The sequence below is a fragment of the Mustela nivalis genome (genome assembly GCF_964662115.1).
Source record: "Mustela nivalis genome assembly, chromosome: 6".
In the NCBI taxonomy this organism is placed as follows: Eukaryota; Metazoa; Chordata; class Mammalia; order Carnivora; family Mustelidae; genus Mustela; species Mustela nivalis.
Window position 1 is genome coordinate 107755841 of NC_139025.1, and position 23033 is coordinate 107778873.

The 23033-nt window shown below is 49.3% G+C and overlaps 1 protein-coding gene and 1 long non-coding RNA gene across 2 annotated transcripts in view; one reads left to right on the forward strand and one right to left on the reverse strand.

The window, feature by feature from the left end:
- LIPC (lipase C, hepatic type) overlaps positions 1–23033 on the reverse strand; it is a 128856-nt gene that overhangs the window by 60351 nt on the left and 45472 nt on the right. The window lies entirely within an intron of this gene.
- On the forward strand, positions 16440–20273 carry LOC309866238. Its single transcript, XR_014312512.1, has 3 exons — positions 16440–16789; positions 17610–19706; positions 19737–20273. It is a non-coding gene; the product is annotated as an uncharacterized lncRNA (long non-coding RNA).

Consider the following 23033-nt stretch of genomic DNA (forward strand, 5'->3'; position numbering starts at 1 on the left):
GTAGACTGAGAAGAGATATGGAGAGACCTTATGATGAGCTATGATGGACTGTAAGAAAAGGAGAGATCTGGTGGTTACCAGATCTGGTAGAAAGGTAGAAAGGTAGAGAATGGTGGGAAAGAACAGCCCAGGCCCATTTAACTAGGAAGCACAGGACAGCCAGCTATATATGAATTGCAGAAAAATAATGCACACTTTTTTCATATATGTATATCCCGTACAATATTTGGGACACACTTATATCTAATGTATTCACAATTTATCTGAAATTCCCATTTAATTGTCTGTCTTATATTTTATCTGGCAACCCCAATTTAACACTTTTCCTGGCTTCTTTACTTTTGAGGTTGCATGACCTACTTAAGAAAATGAAAGAGCCCCGAGTTGGGCTGTAGTCTTTGCTCTGACCAGTTGGGTGGTCTGGAGAAAGTCATTTGTCCTGCCCAGGCTTTCCTTTCTTTGCCTGTCAGTGGAGCTTAGTTTGTGCATCACAGATGCTGTAAAAAGAATAGCATCACAAATAAAAGGACTAGCTATTGAAAGCAAGTCCTGGAGGGGCAATCGAGGTGTTTTAGAACGTAAGCAAACTAATATGGTGGCATGTTGGCAATGGGGAATTAACTAGTTTACTTAACGGTGGACTGGTGAATTCGAGGTTAACATGCTTCTAAACTCCTGGAAATCTCTTGACCCAAACTATCTATTGGTTTGAAGGAATTTGTAGCATTTCTGAAAAATATGTGGTTATGAATAATGCCAAGATGAGGCATAGGACAGTGTCAGAGAATAACACACTGAAGGTAAAGAGGGCAGAAAAGAGAGATTTGTCTTATCTGAATTGGGTATTCATTCTCCTCCCTTCGTAATTATTTACTATTGAATTTTTTTGTGGGTGGTGATGCCAATGAGCATTGCCTTTACCGGAATAATTAGACCATATTAGACCCTACATATTTATCAGGATGAAGTATTTTTATAATTTCCATAGTATTTCTAAATTTTTCTATAATTTACTCGTATAAACATTTCTATAAATTTTAAATTTATCACAAATCTTTCTAAAAATATTTCATAAATATTTCTATAATTTCCAAATTATTTTTATTATGATGCTTACTATATGTCAGGTTAGCTATGTGTAGGACTTGATTGTGGCCTCATGATATTGTTACAAGCTCCTAAGCATACGAGCACCTATAACCAGTGATAAAATCCTCCCAGAACACAGAACATTTTCCCACCTCAGGGCCTTTGCACTGGCCATACCCTTTGCGTGGAATGCTCTGTTGGCTCTTTGCAGGTCTGGCTTCTCCTCAGCTTCACCTTCACCTCAGAGAAGCCATTCTTGACCTCTCTGTGTAAATTAAGTTGTTCTGTTATTCCCTATTAGAATTTCACCGATTGTTTCATAACATTTTTCAAGACCTGGAATAATTTTGTTTTGCTTACTCATTTATAACAGTATTTCATTGAGCCTAACATGCCATGGTTAGTATGATATACCACTGCTTTATATACTATAAAAAAGGAACAAAGAAGGCTACAAATTAAGCTCTGACATGAGGCCTTAATGATAGCCCTGTGTCATGCAAGGATTGGTCACAGTAGCCTCTCATTGCTTTGAGACTTCTTTCATCTATTTTGGGGGTTTGGCAGTTTCCTTGGTTGGAGCCTAATGGAAAGTCCTTTTGCACATGGATCAGTAAAGCACTGTTTCAGATACTGTGATTATCTTCCCATAAACCACTTGTTTGTTACTTTGTAAAAAATTATGGGATAGCTGTCATATCTCCAAGAATAAATGTCACATGTATGCTTTCCCACCATCTCCATGCTTTTTTGCATGCAAATCATAGGTTAGTCTTTTCAAAAACATTTGAATTGGCAATAAAGCTTGACCCATGAAGTCCCAACTATACAAAAAACTCAGTTGAATTGATGATAATATGAGCATTTCTGATCAATCTCACAGCCGTGGCGGCTTAGCCTCAGCATTTGTAAGGTATCCTCTAATTTCAAACACATTTTAAATAGGAAGAAATGCGTGCTTTAGAATTGATGAAGTAATGTATCTGTTTCCTCTACTGGGGAGCTGAGTTCTCCTCCATTGTGTCTGTCACTCTGTCCCCAGCACCAGCACAGTGTCGGTATACAGAAAGTACTCAATAAATGTGTCACCTGAATGGAGGAATTAATATAATCCCTGTATTGGTACATTTTTATTAACTGTGGGATCAATTGAAGTCTTATGGAAATAAAATAGTATATAAATAGCTTCTGCTGTTTTTAAAAACGCCCCTGTTCTGAATTCATGTAATTGGTCATTTCAAGTGCAAGACTAAATTTTGACTGGCAAAGATATGGTTGACTCCCATTGACAGAATTTTCTTGATTGTAGTAGGAAGTACTTGAATATAGTGCTTTTCAGCTTCCCAACACAGATGTGCTATCAGGTAGTGATGGGAGAGATTCCTGACCTCCAGGCGACAAGGCTGCATCCCTGTGAATGACGTGGCAAAGCAGAGCCCATGGAGGGCCCAGGCTTGCTGAAGAGCTGGCGGTCTTTATTCTCACTGTTATTCTTTAGAAAGGCATGAAAGAACTAGGGCTATGCCTGTGGTGACAAGAAGTGAATTTTGAGGGAGAATTAAAGATTTTATTTATTTATTTGACAGACAGATCACATAGGCAGAGAGACAGGCAGAAAGAGAGAGAGAGAGGAGGAAGCAGGCTCCCCGCTGAGCAGAGAGCTCGATGTGGGGCTCGATCCCAGAACTCTGGGATCATGACTGGAACCGAAGGCAGAGGCTTACCCGACTGAGCCACCCAGGCACCCCGAATTTTGAAGGAGATTATATGTATTTACTGAACACCTGCTAGGCTAGCATGTGCTCATGTGATTCTCAACCAGGCCCTTGTGTTGGATGGCATCGCTTCCCTCTGCAGCTGGGGAAACTGACACTCAGAACGAATCACCTTCCTGTAGCTAGTGGGTGGCTCCTCTAGGATTCCAATCGGAGTCTTCCTGATTCTACAGTCGTGGCTTTCTCAATCACCCTTGGCTGACTCCGAAAACCCGGGATTTGTGGAATGTCCAATAAGAGTTAGGGACATTCAGGAAGACTTGGGCTGGAATCAGAATGACAAGTGCGGCTCATCATTTGGCTGGACGGCAAGGTGTTGCGTCCGATGGATTCTATCCTCTCTGAACCATTGGCTATAGACTGATGTGTTTCCAGACAACACCGAGAACTTACAGATTTGAGTAAATAGCGAAGAGAGGATTCTGACCATGTGCTCCCCCTCGCCTCCATTCCCCCCTTATCCTCTATATTATACTTCATTTGGCTTGGTTTTGTTCGTTATTCCTCTTGGCAGTTACCAAAAGAGTTACGGCCCGTGGTCTGCCTTGATTTAGGATGGGACACGAGTGCTCTGGGGGGTTGTAAAGGGAGGACTGGCTGCCACTCGTGCCCCGGAGAGAGCAGGGCTGAGAGGCCAGGCAGGAAGAAAGGAAGATGCATAGAATGGTGAGAAAAAGTAGCAAGAGAGAAGGGTTCAAACGTCACAGTCCTTTCACTGGGGTAGGACACGTTGGTTGGTTCTTTACCCTGGACAGGATGCAAGAAGGAATGGGGAGAAAAAGGCATCGAAGAAGCCAGGACTGATGAGAACCTTTACAGAAACAACTTTAGTCTTAAAGATGCTCCCTCAGCCGCCGACACTGCATTTGGGGAAGAAAACAGCTTCATTTCAGAGCAAAGGCGATGCATGCAAACGTTCCCATATTAACACATTTGCTTAGCTCCACACTAATAAAGAGGGTGAGGAGGCGCCCACAGGAAAGCAGGGAGCTAGGAAAGGCATTTTCTGTTTTATCAAAGTGTGAGTGTTAAGATTCTTTCTACCCCCACAGGAACCACTGAGCCCTAATAAAACCCCCGAGACGTGTGCTCAGGTCACTTGTCACGAAAGGAACCAGCAGGACTCATACTGCTCTGGGGATGACGGGTCTCACCGACGTGTGGGTGGCAGTCTAGGTCTAGGTTTTCAAGTTACTGGTAAACTGCCCTTTCTGCATTCCAGAATTCCAGAAGCCGAAATTCATCCCAGGGACCACTACTTTCTCCTTATTTTAGGAGGGGCCGCTTTGGTGATCCTCTTTGGTTATCAAAGTGGAACAACTACCTGTACTTTCCTGGGAGAACGGGGAAGGCATAATTCAAAGAAGTTATTCAACCACAGATATGTCATGTGACCTGCAGACAGATGGCAGATCACACTCCAAGATCAGGGGTGATCCCATTTGTGTGTTTAATAGTGAGTCAAGTCAAGTCAAGGTAGTTTGGCTTTTTTTTTTTTTTTCAGAGACAAAAAAGAGAACATAGTTTTTGCTTTCGGTTAAGAATGCACTTGAGGGGTGCCTTGGTGGCTCAGTGGGTTAAAGCCTCTGCCTTCAGCTCAGGTCATGATCCCAGGATCCTGGGATCGAGCCCCGCATCGGGCTCTCTGCTTCGTGGGGAGCATGCTTCCCTTTCTCTCTCTCTGCCTGCCTCTCTGCCTACTTGTGATCTCTGTCAAATAAATAAATAAAAATCTTAAAAAAAAAAAAAGGCAGCACTTGAGAAGGTAAGAGAAAGGAGGAATTCCAAGTAGTTTCACCATTATGAAAACCAGCTGTTTCTGAGTGGATCAATACAGGTAAATGTGTTGGTACTTGTCTGGTGGGCCCAACACACCCAGTGGTGTCTGCCTTCAGCAGGGGTCGGGGGTGGGGGAAGCCAGCAGGGCTTGGAGTCTAGCACAATTTGAGCCTGTGTATCCAGGAAAAACACTACTGCTTTATCAGAGGGGGCCTCTTGACAGCTGGTAGCACCCGGCGAGAGAATATTGCCGCCGGCATGGGTTTCTTAGAAGCTAGGGGTCTGGACTTGGAACTGTGGGCAGTTGACTGGGAATGAAGGGTGAGTGGCTGGTGCCTGGGGCCCCTTTGCTGGGCCTTCTCCTCAGCCCCTGAGCTCGCAGGGCCCCTCCCCCCACCAGTGGCCATCCTGGAACAGCTGGCCGAGTGTCTTTTGTGGAAACGTGCCCTTTCAGTTGTGGCAGAGTTGAGCCAGTGTGCCACCCCACGCAGGCCGGCTGTGGCTTCTATTTCTGGGTTCTGGCATTGCCGTGGTTTTAAAGATCAACGAAGGCAACGAAACAACGCCCTTGTCCCCAACGACGCCGTGGGCGGCGTGGCCATCTCTTTGCTAGATGGTCTTTCCTGTCCTGGGCTAAGGAGGCCCAGGTGTAAGGCACAGGCTGTGGGGGAAGGAGTCCCACACAGGGGTTTGTGTGAGACCAGAGCAGGGCAGACAGGGGCTGCAGAGGGGGCCAAGCGCAGCCGAGGCAGGGGGCATTCCGTGAGGATAGGGTTGAGGGAGACGGAATGCAGCCGAGGTGACTGCCATCCTCTCTAAGAAATTCCTTCCAGATTGGCTGCCGAAGGAGACTCCAAGCAGTTGGATTCCTCTCTCAGAGGCCCAGTGTGGTGGGGGTGGGGGCGGACCAAAGGAGGAGCAGCCACCTCCGGCGAACGGGGCCCTCGTGGAGCTGTGTGGCGCTGGCTCCCGCAGAGCTGACCAGCAGCCCGCAGCCCCGGGAATGCGATCTGAAGTCCCGGGAATGGAAGTGGATGCTCTGTGACGGGGGTGATGGTTTTGGCCTTGGACTGTTGGTTTGGGTGGGAACTGGCTGGAGAGCTGGAGAGTTAGCAACTTGAGCTTGTTCCATGAAGACGGACGTAAGGGTGAGGGGACTGGCAACCACGTCACCTGAGGACCCAATGAAGGGATATTTAGCCAAAGAAGAGAAAGGCTGGTATGAGGCTGGGTGGAGTATGAAGGAAACACTTTCGCTACCATAAGGGGAGGAACATTCTAACAGCAGTGGATTGGGTCATGCAAACAGTCTACTGTTAGACTCATGGAATGCTTGCGCCACCTCAGAGAGATCCCGGCCCACCAGGCTGCCGGCCCAACAACGGCTACTGAGCACTCCCTGTGCGCCGAGTCCTGCTCTAAATGCCTTTTTTGGTACATTACATCACTTAGTCCTCTCGGCAGCCCTATGAAGTAGACAGGCTTTTATTATCCCACCTTGAAAGATGAAGATGCTGAGACTCAGGGATTGGATGAGCCGCCTGAGGCCACCTGGCTGGTCAGGGGCAGGGCCGGAGCGGAGTGCATGGAGCAGAGGCTCCCGTCAGATCGGCATGTGGGTCTGTGTCTGCCCCCACCGGCCCCAGCCTGGCCTAACACCCCAACAGCTTTCTCGTGGCTGCCCTGCCCGTTCGGACCTTTCTCATGTGAGGACCGGTCTTCTCTTCCAGCATGGCACGTCGGGCTTCAGGTGCTGCAGAACGCTGGGGACCCTCTGATGCCTGGCGCCTGAGCAATTCCCATTCTCTTTGCCTGAGTGGTTCCTCCGGCTTCTGTAGGGCTCAGGTTTTGAAGCCTCATGTGAGTGAAAATTTCTGACCATGTGAGCTCTGTTCTTCTGTGCTCGTGTCCCCGGTACCACTCAAGAACTGGGAGATCGTTTCTTTGCCACCAGAAGCATGACAGACCTTATTATCTATATCTATCTATCTATCATCTATCTATTTATTTATTTTCTGGGGTAGGGGAGGGGCAGAGGAGAGAATCTTCAAGCAGATTGCCTGCTGAGCTCAGAGCTCAACGTGGGGCTGGATCCCAGGTACCCTGAGATCACGACCTGAACCTAAATTAAGAGCCAGACGCCTCACTGACTGAGCCCCCTGGGCACCCCACATGACAGGCCTTATCAAACGGGGGCAGCTGGCCCCACTCTCTCCTGGTGTTGAGCTAACAAGGCCATGTGGTTCACAGGCACTTGATAGTACTTAGAGAGCTGTTCCTCCCGCTGGGCTGATTTCTGGTGATGAGGACACTGGTGTTTAATGGTGCCACGTTATTTTGGTCTTATTTCTGACAATGGCAGATATTTCCTTTCTTTTGATACATTTGAAATTACCAGGAGAAGGAGAAAAAGAGGAAGACAACCGAAATCTGTTCTTAACAACCAAAAAATTAGGAAATGAGTTGTTGAGAGCAGCGAGGAGAGACCAAGCCGGGGCCTCAAGGTTGGCGGACATCGCAGTGGAGTCCCCAGACCCCGCTTTGCTCTGCCTCGCCTGGCTGCTCCCAAAAGCCCCCTTTGACATTTGTGGGGGCTTGCCCTCCCGAGATAGAACTGGAGATCAGGGGAATTTCTTTGTAGCTTTGGCTTGAAATCTTGCCTGCCTGAAACCCTGACACCGTCTCTTTTCTGAGAGGTCCAAGGCTGGTCACAGGTATAAAAAAGAAAAAGTTAGAAGAGGCAGCTGTCATCGCTTTAGCCCTGCGGTTTCTGACAACAGCGTATTTATTTTCCTCTGCCGTGAGAGTTTATTGCCCTAGATGGGGCTGGAATAACTTCACTATTAAGGAGACACTTAAGCTGAGGAGCCTGGGGTTCCTGAGAAGCCCGGATGGAGCTCATTTTACTCTAAGATGCCACGGGGGCCGTACTCTGTCAGACAAGGATTTCAAATGGGGGTACGCTGTTCTGCAGTAAACGGGGTTTTCTGAGAAATCTTTTCCTTTTTTCCCCTTGAAAATTATGTCCTGTCATATCTTCAAAGACATCATGAGCTTGGTAGTGGGCTTTTTGGTTTTCTTAGGAAAATGCCCACCCGAGGAAACAGGACTAGGGAGCGTGTATGTGTGTAAAGTCTATCCTGGGTTCTGAGGGCTGTGCATCCCCACAGAGTGGGTCTCCTCCGAGGAGAGTCACAGGTGGGGCCTGATATGCGATCTCTCCTTGGCTTCTGCATCTGCTCTCTGCTCTCAGAATCTTGTTCTGCACTTGGATCCTGGCAGGTGCTGGGCCTCACAAAGTCAGGCGTCAGTGCCCTGTGCTCTTGGTGGGCAATGGGGGGCTGAGTCCTGTCCTCACCCTGCTCTGGAATGGGAAGCCTGACCTCCTGGTGACAAGAAACTCAGGGGTGGTGTTTGTTTGGATGGCAGGTAAGGAAGGTGGGCACTGGGACCACAGCTGGGGCCCTTCCCATGCAGACAGAGCCCTCTTGGGGTTCTGCCAAAGATACGTTGGTGTCCCCAGGGTCTCAGTTACCCTAGGGCCTGTGCTGCCCCTGAAGTCATGGCTGCTCCTGACCCTCTGCCCTCCTCCTCCAGCCTCTGAATCACTAGCAGGCCAATCCCGTGACAGATTCTGACCAGAATTTAAGGAACACACATAGTTCTCTTCTTCCAGAAGGAAAATAAATTCCTGGTTCTACCACTTAATAGGCTGTGTGACTCTGGGCAAATTAGTTAACTTCTCTGAACCTCAGTTCCTTCATTTTTGTTCCAGGATTAGCAACGTTGTCCTCATTCAACTGCGAGGATTAAAAGAGATTATCTCTCTGTAGTCATCGCTGATTAATTGTCTTCACCTCATAGAATTGTTATAAAGGTAAAAGTCGATGTTCATAAAGTAGCTATATAAATTATTGACGTTTGTAGCTATCTTCAGTGCTGCCTGGCACGTATGATGGGGGTGTTTGTTCTAAAAAAATGAAAGACCAAGTAAAGTGTTGCATTACATCATGGGCTCATTGAATCTTTGCTGAATGATTAGAGAAGATCTACAGGCTGAGAGCTGCTCAGGGTCGTGGTAACTAGGTCTTATTCATCTTTCTGCACCCCCAAACCCGATATGCTGTCCGTGCATAGGAACAGCTCCAGACTTGCCTACTGAATACATCTAAGTGGTTGGATAAACATGTCTTGTACTTCTCTTTAGCACTGAAAGTCCAGTTTTAGAAAATTTCCTTCTGCTTTTGGAACGTTATACCCTAATGACCACACACGAGTGACCTGGAGCTGACTGCTTTGACATTTGTCACCCCAAAGCAAGAGTAATGGCAAGCTGAATGATAATGCTTTTGCAAAGGAGGGAGACATTTACATGGAGGTGAGCACAACATTTACCAACACAAGTATAAGAGCCGCCCCAAAGTTTCTCTCTTTTGTTCTGCACTCGCTTCTCTCTTTTCTTGGAATATATACTTGGCCCCTGCTGCGTGCTGGGTAGTGCTCAGGTTATACGGGTGGGTATGTCGCTGCCTGCTGTCCAGGTGTGTAAGGTAAGGCCAGGTGGGGAGGCGGGTCCTGTCCATAAAGAGCGCTGTGGGGCACAGCAATGTGCGGGACAGGTGTGGAGAGTTCTAAGGGACTTCAGGGGAGGGAAAGGGCCCAGGCGTTTCAGAATTGGGCTGGGACATCAGAGCAACAGCAGAGAAAAAGAATGAGAATGACATGGTGGTAAGTGAGCTCCTTGCCACATTCCAGGAGCTGTCACGGACAATGTCACTGTCACCATGACCCATGAGAGGCTCCAACTTACAGGCCTTGCCCTTCAGTTAAGGAGCCAGGCCTTCGGTCCAGACCTGCAGCGATGCCTCCCTCTCGGCCCACTCAGCTCCAGGATTTCTTTAAATTCTAGCCTACCCAGGCATGGGGCTGAACTGTGGTTTTACTCCCGCCCTCTAACACCAAGGTATATAAAAGCTACCAGGTTAATCTTGTCGTCCTCGGGTTCCCTACCCAAGTTCAGGCTGCGGAAAATTCCAGAAGGATGGGAGAGCCAGCGGCCCCAAGATTGCCCTGATGTCTGTTCTCAGAATCTCCATGTTAGAGCCCGATGAACGGACTTCCGCTAAGAAAGAAAACTGGGGGGACGCCTGGGTGGCTCAGTGGGTTAAGCAGCTGCCTTCGGCTCAGGTCATGATCCCAGCGTCCTGGAATCGAGTGGCACATCGGGCTCCTTGCTCAGCAGGGAGCCTGCTCCTCCCTCTGCCTGCTATTCTGTCTGCCTGTGCTCGCTCTCTCCCCCACTCTGATAAATAAATAAAATCTTTTAAAAAAAAAAAAAAGAAAGAAAACTGGGGTTTGTTTATTCTGAAAAATCTTGGCACAGTCATTTCCTCATGAGGAAATTGGCTTCTGCAGAGAAGTTTTAAAAATGGCGTTGTAAAAACCGGTAAGCATATTTGTGGCAATTTATTGTACCTTTCCTTCTTGGGATTAGACCCAATCAGATGTCACATCCAGTTCAGCCCGCACTGATGGAAGTCCCAGGAAAAGCTGAGCTAATTAAGTTCCCTTCCTCCTTCCTCCCCATCCTGTCACCAACTATGATTTCTTTGTTCATTGACGCAGATGTTAAAAATAAGTTGAAAATGTTTCTAAATTCCTTGTCATTCTGGAAGAAGATCTGTCATCGCCAAAGAATTACTAGAGCATAGACTTTAAAAAAGAAACAAAAAACTTAAAGCATAAAAAATAGTAAGAAGGGCTTCAGGTGGTTATTCACTCTGGGACAGGATGGAGGCATTTGAATATACTCATGCTGAACTGCCTCAGATCTTTTCCAGAAAGAATGTAGGTGTAAAGGGGGAAGCTGCCCCAGTGCTCTGGGGGAGATATTCCTCCCCGAGGAGGTGTGTGGCTCCAGAGATGCAGAAAAGGTCTACAGGAGGCATCTTGAGGTGGGAGCCACGCTGGCCCAGAGCTGGGGCCTAGGTGAGAAGGAGAACCCCCTGGGGAGACTCAGGGGAGCAGGTCTCAGGAAGTCGGAGACGGGGAGCCAGAAAGAGGCCTGCCTGGGTGAATGCCAGGGTTGGGGGGCTCCCCAGCTTGGGGCCTGGAAGATGGGGCCAGTCGTTACAGAGATAAGAAGTATAACGCTGGGGCGTGACAGTCCCCGCGTGTGAATCTGTGTTTGAGCCTACACATTAATGAAGACTCGACCCCTCTTGACTGTCCCCCCAAAGAGCCCCCTGGTTCCATGAGCATTAGTTAGACAAGGAACTCAGTGTGGAATTCGAAGGGGGGGAGGAAGAAAGACTTCATACAGCTGCCACTCAGCAGACTGCCCAAAGCGGGACCGGGTGTGTGTGTTTGTGGCGTTTCTCTCTGTCCTGGGCTGCCACCACCACCATGGGTCTCTGTGCTTCCCTGAGCCAGCCTGGCCTCTCTTGTGCTGAGTCATCGTCTCCTGCTCTCAAAAGGCGCATTCTCACGCTCCCGTTGCTCAGCAAAGAAAGGTGGCCATGTGGCCCACCCTCAGCAGGGGACGGTTAACGTACGGCTCTTATCACCATGCTCTCTGGGGGCTCGCCCCTCTCCTTGCAACTGCTTCCTTAAGTATCTCCCCCAACCACATATAGCCCTCCCTCTGAGGGTAGTTTTGGTCAGCACGACTTTCTCTATTTCAGTATAGAAACGAACGTGGGTTTGGGTGGAAGGAACCCACAGCGACTGCTGGGCAGAGACGGCGTTTGAACCTGGGTGTTTGGACTCCCTGTCCAGTGCTCCGTCCACAGTATCAGACGCGGGGTGGAGGGAAGGGTCCTGGCTCAGGCTGCCGGGGACTCCGCATCGAGCAGAAAGTTGGACCGGATCAGTGTTCTTAACTCTCTTTCCATTATTCCTCCCTAAGGAGTCTTTTTAGACATCTTTTCCCTGATTGCTCATCTATAAAGTTTTAACATCACCGGATCTATTCGTGCACTGCGCTGTATATCTGGTTTGTAATAAAAAGAATAAGATTTCTGTGTCCCACTTCCCTAAGAATCACTTTTCACCCCCCTTTGAGAAGCGTCACCCTTGTTGACATTGCCCAGACTCTTCAGGGGTCCTCAGAGTGTGGTCCTCTGGCCAGCAGCAACTCCTGGCAATTTTTGGAAATGCCTGCTCTGGACTTAACTCAACCAGACACTCTGGGCGTGGGCCCAGCTGGTGGTGTTTTAATAAGTTGTCCACAGGATTCTGCCACTTGCTGGAGTTTGAGAATCGCTGGGCTGGCTGATAGAGGGCACCGCTGTTTTTTGTTGTTGTTTTTTGGTTTTTTGGGGTTTTTTTTCGGTCCAGCACTAGAGGAAGCATGAATAGAGCCTGCCCAAAGGAAACGGAAATATTCACTGTCTTGTTAAATACTGATTCCTAATTAACTGTGATTGTGGTAGGGATCCATTTTTTTCCATCCTCCAATCCTTTTTAAGATTTTGTGCGGGGCACCTGGGTGGCTCAGTGGGTTAAAGCCTGTGCCTTCGGCTCAGGTCATGATCTCAGGGTCTTGGGATTGAGCCCCACATCCAGCTCTCTGCTCAGCAGGGAGTCTGCTTCCTCCTCTCTCTCTGCCTGCCTCTCTGCCTACTTGTGATCGCTGTCTGTCAAATAAATAAATAAAATAAAATAAAATAAAATAAAATAAAATAAAATAAAATAAAATAAAATAAAAAAACATTTTGTGCAACGTGTGCAGGGCAGTGCAGGCAGGGAAGAGCCAGATCCTGCAGGGCTTGAGCTGTAGATACAACTTAGGGGTCCTGTTTAGGAAAAGGAATACAAAATCACCAATACCGGGTAGAGTAGAGGGCTTAGGGAGGGGCTTGGGCATGTAAGGGGTCTTCACACCTAAGCTCCACGGGCTCCGTGCAAGTGGGCCCAGGGGTGGGCCAGGGGGCGGTGGCGGTGTTGCGGGTCACACAGATGGCAGCCAAGGGCAGGTTGATCTACACAGCCCGTAGGGTGATGGGGTGAGGCGTGCCAGGCACCTGCCGGGGAAGCATAGAGGCAGGCGGGGCATGGCGTCCCGAGAGCGTCACCATCACCGTGGTGTGGGGTCTGGGAAGAACTCTGCGGAAGGCCTTGTTTGGCTTCTGGGTGAGGCACACGAGCGAGAGGGGAGGGCTCCCTGGTTGAGTGCACTGGGGAGAATGATGGAGGGAGCCGGGGAGGAATGCACGAGCGTGTTTCTATCTGATGGTTCCACGGCATTTCCTAGGGGCTCGCCCTGCCCTCTTGAAAACACAGAGAAACCACGTTCTCCTCTAGTTGCCAGTGGAGTCTTATTTGCCACAAGGGGCTGCAGCTGCATTTCCCGAGAAGGTCTCTGGGCGCGGAGACCCCGTCTCCTTGCCCACTAGCCACAGGCTGACTTCTCCGCCTTCTTCTCGTCCATTCCTGAGAGTGAGTGGCTGACAGATGGTCCCCCCGTGGTTGGGGGTGGGGGCAGTGCATCTCCCGCCAGCTCTGACAGGGCCGCCATTTGTCATTCGGTCGGGGGCAGAGGCATGAACTGTACTTGGATATTCGGATTTACGGCCCAGTGGCCAGCCCTCCTCCGCAGCTCGGCGGCCTGGGAGCCAGAGCTGTCTATTACGTCTTCCTCGGTGGCAGCTGTAACTACTGCAATTTTCCCAGCGGACGCCTCTGAGGAACTAGTTATTTTTAAAAAGGGTAGTGCATTTGTCCCTCAGCAGCTCCATCACACCTATCAATCAGGACTGACTTTAATAGGGGGAAAATTTCTGTAGCAGAGCTGGGTTCTCTCCTTAATTCACTTTGTTAGAATTGGCCTAACTGACGCCGAGGCGTGATCAAGGTGTTTAGAGTTAGCCTCCTCTCTGGAACAACATGCAAGAAGTCAATTCTTCTGTTTTATGCACAGAGGTCTTGATGTGTCGTGTTGGGCTTTCTTTGTGCACCAGAAAAGCCTGATATCTTTTCCTGTCATTCTCTCTCTTCTTTCCTCCACCCTGTCTTCCACTCTCCTTTCTTCCCTTCCCTGTCCTTCCCATTCACGGAGCTTTTACTTCATGCCCCATACTTTGCTGGGCACTGGAACCAAGGATGAATGAGACAAGGTGTCCAACGGTAGGCGACTGCATGTAAGCAAGCAGGAACAGAGCGCCTCACAGGGAATTGGGGAGTCCCATAGGCTGGGATGGGTTTCTCCATCTCAGCACTACTGGCATTGGGGACCGGGTGACTCTTTGCTAGGGGGCTGTGTTGGGTACTGTAGGGTGCTGAGCAGCACCCCAGGTCTCTACTCACTGGGTGCCAGTAGCACCCTCTTCCCCGTGGTGACAATGAAAAATGTTTCCAGACAATGTGATGTGTCCCCGGGTGGGGGCAGTGAGGGGGAAAATCACTCCAGTTGAGGACCAGTGAGAGCCATTGCCCTAGACCGGACTCCTGACAGGACAGAGCTCCTTTCCTGGTTCTGCCGAGCTATGTGATCAGAAGCAACCCGCTAACTCTCTTTGGGTTTCCCTTTTCTTACTTGCAAAATGAGAGTTGGCAGGGGCCACCTGGGGGGCTCAGTCGGTTCTGCCTTGAGCTCCAGTCCTGATCCCAGGGTACCAGGATCGGGCTCCCTGCTCTGTGGGGACTCTGCTTCTCCCTCTGCACTCATCCTTTCTCTCTCTCTCAAAAAAATGAATGAACTAATAAAAAAGAAAGAGTTGGGAAAATACTCCTTCCAAATCCTACGAGTCTATGGAAGTCTGGGTTTATCTATTATAACGTATTATATCACTTGCTCCGGAAAGGTAGGAATAAAGTTTATGCTTCACCATATACTTCAGTGCCAAGGACAGAAGCCTAATCCTTCCACTAATATTAAAGCTAATGAGCAAATACTTACAGATGCTCAATGTGTACAAAAGAAATAGGGCCTGGGATCAAGAAGCTTATATTCCTTATGGAAAAAGATGTCAGTCCCAAGAGAGCCCACCCTGGGCCCAGCCTGCCTGTGTTTGATCCTGGTTCTGCCTCACACAGACCCTGGAGACTCTGAGCCTCAGTTTCCTCATCTGTTACAATGGAGATGGTGATAGTTATGATGTTAGTGCTACTGCGAAGATTTTATTTTTTTAAGGATTTTCTTTATTTATTTGACAGAGAGAGAGAGAGAGAGAGCACAGGTAGGCAGAGAGGCAGGCTGAGGGAGAGGGAGAAGCAGGCTCTCCTCTGAGCAGGGAGCCCAATGCAGGGCTCGATCCCAGGACCATGGGATCATGACCTGAGCTGAAGGCAGACACTTCATGGACTGAGTCACCCAGGCACCCCAACTGCTGTGAAGATTTAAAGAGATAGAACAGTACCCAGCACATCGTGCTTAGAGAGCAGAAGGATGTCGCTGCTGGGATTAGACTGTAAAAGACGGGGCCTTCTGTATGAGAGTCTCTCTCCTTCCCTCCAATCTCTTGCTTTTGGCAGAAGCCAGCTGCCACATCCTAAGCAGTTCTATGGTGAGGCCCCCACGGCAAGGAATTGAAACTTCTGCCCAACAGTCAGCCAGGAACTGAGCCTTGCCAATAACCTCCCTCCTCCCCCTTCCTGGAACCAGCTTGTAAGTGATTCTCCGGCTCCAGTCGAGTCTGGAGGTGACTGCAGCCCTTGTTGACTTGCAACCTTGTTGACTTGCAACCTCCTGAGAGGTCCTGAGCTCGGGTACAACCTCATAAAGGATCACCCCACTCAGTCAGCCCCACACCAGCTGCTCCCAGATGTCTGGTTCTTAGTAACAGTGGCATTGTAAATGTTTGTTGTTTTCAGCTGCAAGATTTGGAGGTGATTTGTTATGTGGCAACAGAGAGGTAGGAGGACCTTGGCCAGAGCCCCTTTCCTCACTCTCAAAACCTCTTCTCCCCTGGGTTGTTCCGGTGAACAAAGTCCCATTACAGCTGATTCATCTTTTTGGGTTCACCATGACCATCTTCACAGGACTTTTGCCAGAAAAATGTCCTTTGGAGAAGTCACTACTTAAGGAGTATTCTATATTAAATATATGTGTGTATGTATATATGTATATATGTATGTATATACACACATATATAGATAGATAGATATATCTATATAAATTATTCTTATAGAGAGCCATTTATATGTGGCCCTATATTTTAAAAAAATGGAGACCCCTAGGGTTTAATGTAGGCAAATTGGGCAAGACTGAAATATAGGTCAAGTATTTGGGAGTCTTCATTGCTTCTGATTTTCTTAGTTCCCCATGTTGCCCCAATTTTGTGACATAAGTTTAATGAAATTAAATTTGAGCAGCTCAAAATGATGCCCACAATTATAGTGCCAAGTGGCATAGGACTGAGGTCGGACTCCCCAAGTGGGACTTTGGGCTCCTAGGGACTGTTTGGTTTGGGACAAGTAACTTAGCCTCTCTGGATTGTCCTCATCTGAAAAATAGAGCAATAGGTCTACCTCACACCTTGCAGGAGGTTTAGAATGAGATAATGCTTAGGACAGACCTGGTATATACGAAGGAAAAAGTTTAGTTATTCCAGCTACAGTATATGTTTTTAGTCTAGCTACCTCTGTATTAAAGTAATATTAATCCCAGCAAGATGAGTTAATTGCAGGACTATTACTCGATTGCAGCGATACACTATAAAGCTTCCATGGCCACAGACAGAGAACATGGCTTAGGTCCCTCCCCCTTGTCTGACATCCCCTACAGGCCCTTCACAGTCAGCTGACCAGACAGAGCAGGAGCAGGGGGCCAAGTGGACCCCCGACCATGCGGTGAGAGTGGGTGTGCTTCAGGGTGGAGGGCTGGGGAGCCTCTTTCTGCGGATGGAATCTGGGTGGTACCGCTGTACTTGGCAGGCACGGTCCCTTTCTTAGCTGGGAAGGCTGAACAATGGGCGCTCTGTGGCTTGCTGGGTCTGTGTTGCGCTATCTATCTGGGTCAGAAATGCAGCTCAGTCGAGTGGGGCCCCAGCTCCGGGGCGTGTGTGATAGTGCAGGCTGAGAGGCTGCCTGCTCTCTAGGTCTGTTGGCACCCTGGAGAGGGTCCCCCTGTGACTGTGAGCCAGGCAGCGCTCCCAACACCGTGGACCTCTCCCCGCAACCAGAGCCCTCCTGCGTGACAGTCTGTGGTTAGTACTAGGAGGAGGGGGAGGGACCATGCTGGGCGCCCCTGGTCCTGCAATCGCAGGTGCTCACCGGAGCCAGAACCTGATGCTTGTCCCTAGAGTGGTACCCCTCGCTGAACAGCGGGGCCGGACCATGGAGTTGTTGGTTACTGATGGCTGGCTGGCTACAGCCCTGTAACTGGTATTTCGCAGAGACATGGCTTGGGAATCCGTCAGGACTTTGCTCTCTGGTGCAGGGGGGTGGGGCCACCTCTTAGGTTTCAGATAGCCTGCTGGGCACTTCACATTCATGTTGTCTCTTAAACCTCACAACAGAAGTGATAGTGAAACTCCTCCCACTTTACAGGCCGGGAAACTGAGGTGTAAAGTGACATGCCCCAGGTGATGCAGCTAGTAAGCAGTAGAGTTAGGATGAGACCCCAGGCCTGGCTCAGACCCTCACCCCTGACTGCTCTCTGGCATTGCTTTGCTGCACTGAGCCCCTGTTATTTCTCCTTTGCATTTGGGGGGTGGGGTGGGGAGCCCTGTCATTTCTTGAAATGCCAGCTTCCGAGCTGTGGGCTTCGGGCCTTTTCTGGGCTCTCGGGGCGGGGTTGGGTAGACAGGATGTGTGCCCTCCTGAAGCTGTGGCTGTCGGGAGCTAAGGATTGCGTCGCCCACCCTTCCGACAGGGCTCCTTTGACCTGATCTTAAGGGGTGCTTTTGTTTCTTCATGGGCAGATTTTAGGGAATAAATCTGAGAATGACTCTGAGGCTACAGGCTAGAAATCCGCGAACTCCACTCCATCCAGCTGATTTAATGGGGGCCCTCTTTCCTTCACAGGTGAGCTGCGGGCAGGTTTCCACCTGGGTGTAATTAGACTCCTCTATGCTCCCTGCCTCCGGGCTCTCTGAGAGCTGAAGGTTTTGCCAGTACTTCTCTCCTCCCTAATAACTGGTTGGCTGTCATTCATCAGAGCTGGAAGCCACCTGGGAACACCTCTCCTTGCTTGCTCCTGCTCCCTGGTTGCTTTGGAAAGACAGATCAGGGCTCCACCCACTCCTGGACGTGGGTTCCGAGAGCCAGAGATGATGACGGGAGAAACTCTGTCTCCATACTTCACTATGGTGTTTCAATTTATATTCATTGGGAGAGTGGCCGATTAGAGGTTGTGAAGCTATCAGGGAAAAAAACAGCTTCTAAAAATACAAGTGTTTCTAGTGTGATGGGCCCGATTTGGAAAGAGGGTGTCTTGCGTTTGCCCCTGCCCCAAGGTGAGAAGACAAGCGGGGAATGATCCCAATGAACGGTGCTGGCTCGCAGAGGAGCGGCAGAGCCAAACACTCCACTCCGTGACAAAGAGCCATTCGAGAGCCCTGTACGTAATAGTTGTGGATTAGCTGGAACGAGCGATGCTGTTTCAGAAAGTCAGCAGCCTCAGTATGCTCTGTTTCTTTCCTGGGAGAAACTCTAGTTGTCTTCGTGGAGCTGGCCCAACAGTGAGGTCACTGCGTTAGAATCCGTGAGGTGGCCTCAGTGTCACCGGCACCTGTGCCCATCTCCACCAGACCCCTCTCGCTGGCAGTGGTCCTGTGTTCCCTGCTGCCCAACCCCCGGCCTGCCACCTTCCTGACCCCACCCATAGGTCAGTCCCGACCCCACCACTCACTGGGGCCTCTAGCAAGTTTCCCTAAACTTTTTCTGGCCCAGGTCCCCAGTTTTTAAAATGTATTGAATAATAATCCCTATCTCGCATTCATTGGGGGTTAAAAAAAAAAAAAGAGTGAAATATTACCAAGGGCCTGGGAAATGACAAGGTGCCAGTGCATCTCATTTTTCTTTTTAACATAAGCAGGGAGGTCCCAGGCAGCAGACCTGTTTAAGAGGGTGCTGGAATGGAGCACCAGGAGCTGAATTTCAGGTCATGGGGCAGATACTTTTGGACAGGTGTAACTTTCTGGTGCCATTCAGATTCGATGTCAATGTTCATCTCTTTGGCTTCTTTGTCGGGTCAGCTCTGTATTATCATGAAGTGGAGGAAGGCCGAGAGGGATCACAGGTGTTGCTTTTCTAGTTTATGATGCTCCTTGGGAAGCACCCTCAGCTGCATTTGTAGATGATGAAACCAGAGGCCAAGATTAAGCCCCTTTTCCAAGCTGCAGTTCTGGACTCCCCAATCCTGGTTTCTCCTGCCAGCAAGATGTAGTACGGGAGTTCATCCCTAGGTCGTCAGAAGATGCCAGGGTATGGCCCATATTAGACAGGGTCCCAGGTATTGCCAAAAGGAAGAATGAGGGGGAAGTAGTTTGCTCATCTCCAGAATTATTTTATTACAAGCCTGGATAATGAGAGGTCAAAAATCCTAGGATTTCTTCTGTCCTGGAACCTCACCCTCTCCCTAGACCTGGTGCCTTTGTGCTAAAGCCTGGGCTTTACTCCTCTGACATATTTCAGAGGATGGGACAGGTCAGAGAGGCAGCTTCCAAAGCTTCCAGGCAAAGACGGGAAGGAAGTGGAACTTGGGGTTGTTTTCTTTCCAAGATGCCTACCTCTGAAAGCAAGACATTCCCACAGGTTTCTGAGACAGAATGGATACGACCGTGACTACTCTAAGCAGCCAGGACTGTGCCCAGCACCTAACAAGGACTTAATAGTGTTTGGATGAGTGGCATGGATAAGGAAACTGGGGCCTTTGGTGGCCCCGTGTAGATTCAGTGGCCAATTGGCGTGTAGGTCCTGGTCTCAGAGAACCACCCAATTCCTGAGCTGGAAAGGACTTGGGGATTGAATAAGCCCAATTCCTTACTTTACTAATGAGGCAACTGAGGCCTGGAGCTGCAAAGCAGCCTGCCCGGGGCCACACAGCTTCTCGGGGACAGAGTTTGGTTTTCCTGACCTCCAGCCTCCTGGCCACACGCTCACAGTGTCCCTGACAGCAGGGTTTTATGATATGTCCATGGTGGACACAAGCTTACCTCAAACCCCACAAACACATCAGCTGAATTTCTTTAAAATAACTGTTATGATTGACTTAAGGTGTGAGAGGTACGGGGGTGTGGGGGTGTAGGGGAAAGGAAATCTTGTTAAACCCGCTAATTGCCGAGAAAACTGCTTCTGAATGATGGTTTGTGTTCTGGAAATGTGTACTCATCAGTCAGCCTGTTTGGGCTGCAATGTTTCTGGAGCAAGAATCATCAGATAGGAAATATCGTGACAGATAACCGAGAAACAAAAATGCAGTCAGTTTTAAGTGACAGATCTTCTGGAAGCTATTTATTAAGGGACTATCTGGAAATGCCCAGATTGATACTATGTAGTTTTCTCATTTTTGGAGGTTCCAAGTGCCCAACAAAAGCAATGCTGTTCAGGCACCTGGGTGGCTCAGTTGGTTGAGCAACTGCCTTCAGTTTAGGTTGTGATCTGAGAGTCCCAGGTTCAAGTCCCTCATCAGGCTCCTACCTCCATGGGGAGTCTGCTTCTCCCTCTGACCTTCTCCCCTCTCATGTTCTCTCTCTCTCTCTCAAATAAATAAATAAATAAATAAATAAATAAATAAATCTTCAAAAAAAAAAAAAAAAAGCAATGCTGTTCTCACTGCTAAGGAACAATGGTGAATGTTTAGTGAGTTCTTACCATGTCCTAGGCACTCTGTTAAGTGTTGTGCAGTCATCACCTTTACTCCTCACAACAACCCTAGAAAGTAGAGTCAACACCTGTAGCCCCATTGGCATGAGAGCAAACTGAGTTTCTGCAAGCCCAGCTGGGACTTGGACCCCAGGGTATTTGACTGGAAGGCCCCAAGTCTCACTCATGAGGGTTCTAAAGTCAGCATGTTATGTGTGGTTAGAACCGCCTTTGAAACTCTCGTAATCACTCAAACAGGATGGAGTTCAGCCAAAACAGGCGTATCTCATGCAGGAGATAGTGTGAGCTGTTCCCAGACCACCACAAGAAAACCAGTATCACCATAAAGTGAGTCCAGTGCATTTTTTTGTTTCCCAGAGCAAATAAAAGTTACATTTATATTATACTGTGGTCTGTTAAGCACGCAATAGAATTAGGTCTAAGAGGTACATACTTTAATTAAAAAATACTTTATGACTAAAAAAGGCTAACCATCATCTGAGCCTTCAGGAAGTCATAATCCCTGACCACAGATCACCATAACAAATAGGATAATAATGAAAAATTTGAAATATTGCTAGAATTACACAAAGTGAACAAATGCTATTGAAAAGACAGTGCTAACAGATTCATTCAATGCAGGGTTCCCACAAACATTTAGTTTGTCAGAAACAGAATCTCTGCGGAGTGCAATACAGTAAGTGTGATAAAACAGGGTATGTGTTTTTCCCAGCAGATCATCCGATGAAGGCCAGGTTGAATGTAAAATAAGTGTCTTTGTATGCTTGAATCACACTCCGGGCAACAAAATGCTCACACAAAGTCGGACACGCGGGAGGAAAGCGCACCCCACCTTCCACCTCACACCCAGGGCGGGCTCGTGCTCACCAAGAGGCCTGGTGAGGGGAACCCTCCCTGTGCTTATTATGATTCTTGTTGTTTTTTCTCTCCTGTGCTAGCTCGCTGTCTGGTTGTTTGCTTGCCAAGCACCTGTCGTTGATTCTTTCAAGTTCAGTGCATCTAGAAAGGATTCCTCTCCATTATCCCCCAAGCTTCCAGCTGGCAAATGACACAAACAAACAAACACCAAGCAAAACCAGTTCTTTGGCTCTCATGGGCCAGCCTCCAGTCTTCTGCAGGCCACACATTTTGCTCCTGTCCTCCTTTAGTGAGGTACCCTCTGGCTGCCGTGCTGCCCCTCTGACTGCTGGGTGGTGGGAGCCATCCTCTACCATGGGCACCCTGGGTCCGTGCTCCTCTCATCCACTCATCCCACCAGCCCTGACTGCACGCAAAGCCCAGATCTCCAGGGTCCAGGATCTCAAGGAGGCGTAGCTACTGTGGAGGGGAGCACACAGGAGAGAACAAATGAGTCCAACGCAGTTGGACACTGGGGCTTGCAGCCGGCGGAGGCAATCCAGGTATCTAACTAGGGCAACTAGCTGTCTTGGTTTACATGGGACTGCCTGATTGAGTGCCACAAGTCCCCTGAACCAGGAGATTCCTTAGTGCAGGTAAGCTGGACGGCAGGTCACCCTCCCCCAGCCTAAGGAGATGCGCAAGGGATGCTCCAGGGGAGACCAAGCCAATGTTTAACACCTCTCTGGGCACATTAAAGAGAGAGAGGGGGAGCCAGGCCTGGGGACAGACACAAGCAAAGGGACAGTGGCATGCAAGAGCAGCACGGTTAGAGTGGAGGGTCTGTGTCAAAGAGCGGTTGGAGAGGAAGCTGGGGGCTATCTGTTCCCTGGAACCTGTTTCTAGGAAGCACAGAGACACCCTGGCTGCCTGATGCTCGGGTAGTCCTCCCTGGGACAAAGTCTGGAGACATAAGGAGAAGTGTGCTATATGGGACACACCGGCTTTCAGTCCGGCAGTCCTCAGCCACACTTCTTGCTGAGGCCCTCTTGAGTCCCCACAGGACGGACTGCTCCTTGAGTCATGTCTCTGTTCTGCATGGGGAGTGACCTCAATGCCTCTGAGGAGAAGGAGCCCAGGCCAAGCTCACCTTTCCCTCAGGATCACTGGGAAGGAAGCCTTGGGCGTCTGTGGGCCCTCCCACCTCCCCCCTGGGAGGCTAGCCCACTCTGGACCTTCCCTGGTCTCAGTCATCTGTCAATAAGGATGGCAATAGCTCCTTCACAGGGACGTCGTGAGGCCCAAATATGAGCATGTCTGCCCGGGTGCCTGGTCCAGGGCCCAGCACGTCGTGTGTGCACAGAGGAACGATGTCTAAGCCGAATCTCTGCGGAGGACCGCTCAGAGGGAGGAGGGAGGCAGAGATACTCAGAGGCCCAAAGACACGGAGCCCTGAAGGAACCTGTGAGCTCGGGGAGCGGTGAACGGTGTGGAGGGTGCACCCTTCCACCCCGCCCCACCTCCAGTGCTCCTCGACACCACGGATGTCCAGAATATTTAGAGCCGTCACAGACATCTCCCTCCTCACACCCTCATGACGGGTCACCGTCTCCTGTCACAGCTACCTCCTCTTGAATCCCCTTTTATCGGTTCCCACACTTCCAAGGGACTGTCAGCTCTCTCTCGGCTGCTGCCTCCTCACGGGTCTCTTCCGTTCTGGCTCCTTCCAGCCCACTCCATGTGCCAGTGGCCGACGTCATCGCCGGAGAACACAGAGTTGACACT